The sequence below is a fragment of the Suricata suricatta genome, chromosome 4 (genome assembly GCF_006229205.1).
Source record: "Suricata suricatta isolate VVHF042 chromosome 4, meerkat_22Aug2017_6uvM2_HiC, whole genome shotgun sequence".
Lineage (NCBI taxonomy): Eukaryota > Metazoa > Chordata > Mammalia > Carnivora > Herpestidae > Suricata > Suricata suricatta.
Window position 1 is genome coordinate 128,275,137 of NC_043703.1, and position 7,219 is coordinate 128,282,355.

A 7,219-nucleotide genomic window follows, 5' to 3' on the forward strand; every position below is an offset into this window, starting at 1 on the left:
AAATGCAAGATTACATACATCCATGGTAAGTCACTTTGAAATTTTTATTTTAGTAATTTGTCAGGATAAATCATTTTTTTATAATATCCCCAAATATCCATTTCAAGGAGGTGCTAAGATTTGCAAACACATAGGGACATCCACTCTCATCTACCATCCCCCCTTTCCTCTGTGTCATCAGCTTTCCTATAACATTGATTTTTGTTCCCTCTGGAAAGGTCCTTACTGTCACAGAGCTTCACATCAGATACCCCTTCCCAGAGTGTAGTGTGAGGTCTGGAAAACTTGGACAAAATAGGCATGGAGTGCAGTGGTGTCCCCAGAGCTCTCCCCCCCCAACCCCGTTCTCCTCTCTCACCCCTCCACCCTCACCTGGGATCCAGAGCACCAGCAGCCCCAGCAGCTGAGCAGGGAACCTCATTGTGAGGAGTTTCTGTGATGAGTCTTGGTCACTGACACAGGATCAGAGCTGATCTTTTATGTCAGCTGCAAAGGTTTTATCTGAGACTCTGCACCTTAGCCCTCCCTGAGGGAACAACATGCAAATCTCCTGGTGGGCACAGCAGCCTGGGGGGAGGGGGGGAGGGGTGCTCCCATGGGAGCAAGGTAATATAACATGTCTGTGTGTAAAGGGAAACTAAGACATAAAGTCTATGCTGCCTAAAGAGTAAAGGCTCACAGTGGGACTCCTGGGAGGCTTAAATGCCTGAGCCACCCAGGTGCCACAGAGAGAAATGGAATTCTAAGCAAACATTAAATTCTGGTCCCATCAAGTTCTTATTCTCAGACATAGTTACTGGTGATTTTTGATCACATTCTGTATATTTCAGGATTGAGCTAATAAGTGACCATGCTGTAGATAATGGGAACTCACATCGTCAATGTGGAATTACCAGAGAATAAAGGAAAAATAGAACGGTCTTGTGGAATTATTGCATAAGCACTTACACTCTTTTCTGACTTTTAGTTGTTTTTATTTCGATGGCATTATATACTTGGAAATAAGTTAGACTTACCTAAAACTTCACAAATAAAAGCGAGTTCTTATTGGCTCTTGCGGTGGCTTCCCCTGATGTTGTCACCTCACATAACCATCTCCTACTTAGCAGAACTGAACATTAGCACGAGCATTGCACTAGGATCTAACATCAAAGCCATGTGAGGACCTCACTGGTTTTCCACTACCTCAGGGGGTCCGCAGTCTTGGGGCCGTGGAGAACAAGGGGTCATTCCTTCAGGGTCCGCACTGCTGAGATTCAGGTGGAAGAGCCCCGTGGAGTCATCTGAGAGCCACCTCAGCTATGCTGTCCTGGGCCCAGAGTCTCCATGTAGGGACTCCGGGACTTGAGACCTTACACTGAGGACCTTCCTGACCTCCTCTGAGGGTCCCCCACCATTTGCCCCTCCCCCACTTGGATCATCTCTGAGAGAAGCAGCTGTTGACTAATCCCTGGAGGAGACAGCTGCTCAGTGGACCAGAACAGCCGACCTCAAAAGAAAGGGTCATGTTTAGGGCCATCATGTTGTGCAGGGTCCCAATGCTTATTCTATGACCAGACATGTGTGTGATGTCTCCACACTCCATGCTGCTGACTGTGCATGTGACATCCTTCCCTGACCCACTGCCACTGATGTGGGCTGGGCCCCCGGATCCCTGTGGACACCCTACATGTCAGCAGTTATGGAGATTGGTGTGGCTCCTGTTGGAACCCGGGAAGGAAGGTGTGTCCAGTGCCATGGATGGGACTCACACCGGCCTTTTAGGAAATGGAGACACCCCCTCCCACAGCCACAGACAAGAGGGATGAAGCCTGATCAGCACAGCTGCCCTTGGAAACCTGGAAAAAGAAAGAAACTTACTGTGGAAATGCAAATAGAAAAATATAGTTCTGAGATAAAGAAATGATGTACTGGGAGCCCCTAAAACCAGCAGAGGGGAGTGATAAGAATGAATAAGGGAAAATACATCTGAATAGCAAGAATAGATCTAACCATGGCAATTCCTCAATGTTGGTCTTTCCCAGGCTCTGGGAGGGAAAAGGAGAAGAAAAAAAAAAAAAAGGCAGTTCTCCAGAGCAGATAGGTGAGGTTTGGTGTAGGCAGGTCTCTTGGGATGCTCCTTGAGGCCCTACCTTGGTGGTTGTGGGGAGAAGAATGGTGACGCCCCAATCCCTTCTCAAACCAAGCATTTGTAACCTACCCTGTAGGGTCCCATCTGCCTGTGCTGAGGTTGGGCCAAGTTGTATTTTCCAAGCTCCAACTTGTTTCCAAATCCAAGTCCACACATTTAAATTCTACCGCCAGAGATGAGATGTACTCTTGCAGGCAGATGATTTCCTAGCCAGGGATGGAGGAGGGAGGGTAGGGAAGCCGTTTCTCCTGGTGCCACCTGGGATCAGGGCACCAAGCCCAAGGAAAATGCACCAGGTAAAGGGGATGCATCTCCCTAACTGTGCCCTGCAGTTATAGATGAAATGGTAGGATCCCTGTCCGTCCTGGGCCGAGGTTTTCCTCTTCTCTATGAGCTCATGAGTGTTTTCACTCTCTCTTTCTCTTTCCCTTGTCTCTCCACTTCTCTGTGTGCTCTATGATGCTCTACACGGAGGGTAGTCTTCCTCCCCTCGAAGCCAATGGGTCCCAGCCCATTTTTATCATCCCCAGTTTGGACTCACTCACGCACCTATGAGGCTGTCTACTTCTTTGTGGACTCTGTGTTTTTTCCTTCCACTCTTGTAGATCAGAGTATTGTGGCTTCAGTCATTCTTAGTTTGATTGATGCAGGCAGTTGAAATTTACAGAGCTCCCTACTTCTCCGCCACTTTGCCCCCTCCCCATTGTTGATGTTGTTTTATTGATGTATGGAGATGCACAATGTTACCCTGGGTTCAGGTGGAAGACATCTGAAATTAGACAAGTTCATATGCGATGCTGTGCTAACAGGTGTAGCTACCGTCTGTCCCCATGGACACTATGACAAGAGCCCTGACTGTGTTCCCTGTGCTTTCATCCCAGTGACTTACTCATTCTATAACTGGAAGGCAGTACCTCTCATTCCTTTTCAGCCATTTTATCCATCCCTTTTGCCTGCTGCCCATCTAGCAACCACCAGTTTGTTCTCTGTATTCTTGTGTCAGCTTATATGACTTTTGTTGTCTTTTGTGTGTTTTGCTTTTTAGATTCATTATATAAATGATCCTAATCATATGGTATTTATCTTTCTCCATCTGATGGAGTTCACAGTCCATAATACCATCATGGGTCATCCACGTTGTCGAAAATGGCAATATTTCATTCTCTTCTGTGCTAAGTCACATCTGTTTTATGTATACACCATGTCTTCTTCACAGGAGTAGAAACTCACATGTGCTACGAATTTACAGCAATGTGTTTGGGTCCTTGAAAACCAAATGCTTTTACCAAGTGTTCTCAGCCATGTTTGCTGTGGGGATAGTGTGTATAGAATGTCGTCTGGAGAACATGATACACAGTAACTGGTAATGAAGACATTCAGAATGTGCAAGAATGAAAAATAATATCTGCAAGATACCAAATATTATGGTATTGAAAAAGAGCAAAATATGTTAGCTCCAAAACGTATCCAACTTCTGTTGTCACACATATGTCTCCATTTGCTGACTCTTCAGGTGACTCCATGTCCCTGACCCATGCACACAGGCGGGGAGGGTGTGGATGGGGTGCAGGTCTTTTTTCCCTTCCCTTGTACTGCTCAGGGGCACGTCCATCACCTCTGTCCTCGTGCGGATCATGCCGTGCTGGGCTGTTGCAGCTGAGGGGCTGTGACTCGGTCCAGAGCCCTCAGCTGTACATGATGCCCTGACGTCTCCAGCATCTGCCTCTCGGGGCCACTGAGTCTCTGCTGTGTCTGCTCCCCACTCAAGTAACACGTGTGGAGGGTGGTGACGCGCCAGACAGAGAGGTTTTTGTTGGGGGCTCAACCACTGTGGGAGGAGATTGTATACTTTGCATGCAGTAATAAACTCCGATGTCCTCAGCCTCCACCCTGCTGATTCTCAGGGTGAAATCTGTGCCTGACCCACTGCCACTGAACCTGTCTGGGACACCAGAGGCCCGACGGGTAGCCCAATAGATGAGGAGCCATGGAGACTGGCCTGGCTTCTGCAAGTACCAATATAATAAGCTGTCTCCATCACTGTCCTTGAGGTTCTGACTGGCCCTGCAGGAGATGGAGGCCGGCTGTCCCAGGGTGATGGGCAGGGATGGTGGAGTCTGTGTCAGCACAATATCCCCACGGGATCCTAAAGAATGAGAAAGAAGAGTAATTTACGCCTTTTTTTTATGATCTTAAGTTTTGTGCATGTGTTTTAGGCTGTTCTTTTGGATTTGATTCATATTCTAAATATATCCAGTTTCCAAAGATCACCCAAAAATTGCAAGTGCAAAATACCTATTTCTTTTCCAACATCTCACTAAAGCATTGTTCTTTGTCGTTTCCGTTTCTTGATTTTCCAGGATCCCAAATTAAATTTCCCTTGCTGTAGAGCAGTCCCACCCATAAGCAGAATACACATGGGGAGCAGGAGCACTCCCAGAGCTCTCCCCCCACACCCCATGCTCCTCTCCCCCACCCCCCACCCTCACCTGGGATCCAGAGCACCAGCAGCCCCAGCAGCTGAGCAGGGAACCTCATTGTGAGAAGCAGAACTGATGAGTCCTGACAGGTGAAGAGAAGGACAGAGCTGAGCTTTATGTCAGAGGGCAGGTCCTCCCCAGGGGACAGCATGCAAATCCGCTGATGGGTGTGGCAGAGTGGAAAGAGCCAAATGCAGGGGCACAAGTTCCTCTCCTGTGAGCAAAGTCCCTTCAAATGTCTTCTGTGCTTGGAGGGAAACTAACAGAGACCAATTCCTTACTGCTGAGTGGGAAGAAGGACCTAAGTGTCTGGGAAGACACAGTGCTCATAGCCCCGCCCTTCTGAGAAAGTTCCAGAGACCCTGAAGATGGGAACTTGAGTGACCTAAGGCAGGTTCTGGCAGGTGAATGGCCATCCTGCTGGGATCCTCTCAGCTACTGTCCAGGACAAAACAGAGCCGCCCCACTCCGGCTGATCGGCAGAGTTATCTCCAAACCACCGGATGAACTAGAGTTCTAGAGCCTCTGGTATCTGCTGTTTCCAGGTTAATAGTTTAAGACAATTTAACATTGGTCAAATAATGAATTAAACTCACACTGGGACCTTTTGAGATTATAAAAGTAAAAAGCAGGAAGAAGAGAATCACTCACAGGTAGAGACTCATAGTCCTGTTTAGAAGGATAGGAAAGAAGAAAAATTTTGTGCCTCGGACAGTGAGTGTGCAATTTGTGGCAAACATTTTTTACAATATGCTGTTTAGCATGTCATTCTTACCTCTCTTCCCTGGATATTTACATAGAAAAATAGACAGACCGACAGACAGCACACACCATATGGTATATATGAGATGTGGATACACACAGAAACACACCCTCACTCCCCAGGTCAAAGAGATTTCTTAAGGGAAACAATTTCTAAGTGGATTGGACAGAATGAACAATGTGTCATTTTGTAATGAGCCATGGTATTTGTTATTCTCTGTCGGATGCTTAGGAAATCCCTTCCTATATGGTGGCTTTCTCATCATGTACAACCAGTGTCTGTCAGAGGTTCTGGTGTCCTGCTGGCGCCGTGTGAGGAGCTGAGTGTCGCACTGGTTTATGTTAGGAGGCAACAACCATGAGTCACTGAGTTCAAAACCAGATTCTGTGTGTGTGAATAGCAAACACTGGGAAACTATTCTAATGTCTGGATGTAACCTGTGTCTATGACTGACATTTTCTTGGGTCTTCACTTAAAGGCAGGCACTGGGGAATCGGGTACAGGATCCAAGCTCCTGGGGGCTCAGATTACCAACCAGCCTTCATGAAAATAGGGACATGACCTGTGTTGCCTGATGTATGTCATATTGAATCGTTTATGAGAATTGTCAGCTTCAAGTGATCCCACAAAGGGAGTCACAGTCCTGTAAACAAAATCTTGGAGAAACTGAAAGAATAGATTTGTGGTTTTATTAGATCTCAGGGAATTTAAACCCAAAGTCATACTGAACTGAAAAACAAAAAAATGAAAACCAAAAAAGTCCTGATATCATACAATGGTAGAACATGATTAAACAAACAAGTTCTGTGTGAATATCTTGTAGAAATTTTCCAGGAAGAAGATTTTGTACCAGGGTTGGAAAAGATACTGTGTAAAACTGATATTGAAAGTAAACCTTGAACTCTGGGGAGTGACTTGGTTGTTACTGAAATATTGTGATAGAAATAGGAGTACACAGCATCACTCATCATCAGGAAAATACAAATCAAAACCACACTGAGATACCACCTCACACCAGTCAGAGTGGCTAAAATGAACAAATCAGGAGACAATAGATACTGGTGAGGGTGTGGAGAGACGGGCACCCTCCTACACTGTTGGTGGGAATGAAAACTGGTGCAGCCGCTCTGGAAAACAGTGTGGAGGCTCCTCAAAAATGAATGGTAGAAATCCCCTTTGACCTAGTAATAGCCCTGCTAGGGATTTATGCAGGGGATAAATGCAGGAGCACTGATGCATAAGTGCACATGTACCTACCCCAATGTTCATAGCAGCAATGTCAACAATAGCCAAATCATGGAAAGAGCCTAAATGTCCATCAGCTGATGAATGGATCAATAAGATGTGCTATATATATACAATGGAGTACTACATGGCAATGAGAAAGAATGACATCTGGCCCTTCGTGGCAATGTGGCTGGATCTCAAAGGTGTTATGTTAAGTGAAATAGGTCAGGCAGAGAAGGACAGATACCATATATTTTCACGCATATGTGATATACGAGAATCTTAACAGAGGACCATGGGGAAGTGAAAGGGGGGAAAATGGATAAAGAGAGGGAGGGAGGCAAACCATAAGAGACTCTTTAATACTGAGAACAAACAGGGTTGACAGGGATGGGGGAGAGGGGAAAAGAGGTGATGGGTATGGAGGAGGGCACTTGTTGGAATGAGCACTGGGTGTTATATGGAAACCAACTTGACAATAAACAAAAAAGAAAAGAAAAAATAAAAGAAATAAGAGTACAACAGCCCATGACATTTTACTAGTTGGCATTTTATTTACTTTTTGTGTGGTTTTCCTCATTGATCTTTCTTATAGTGCTAGCCAATGCAGTCCTGTTC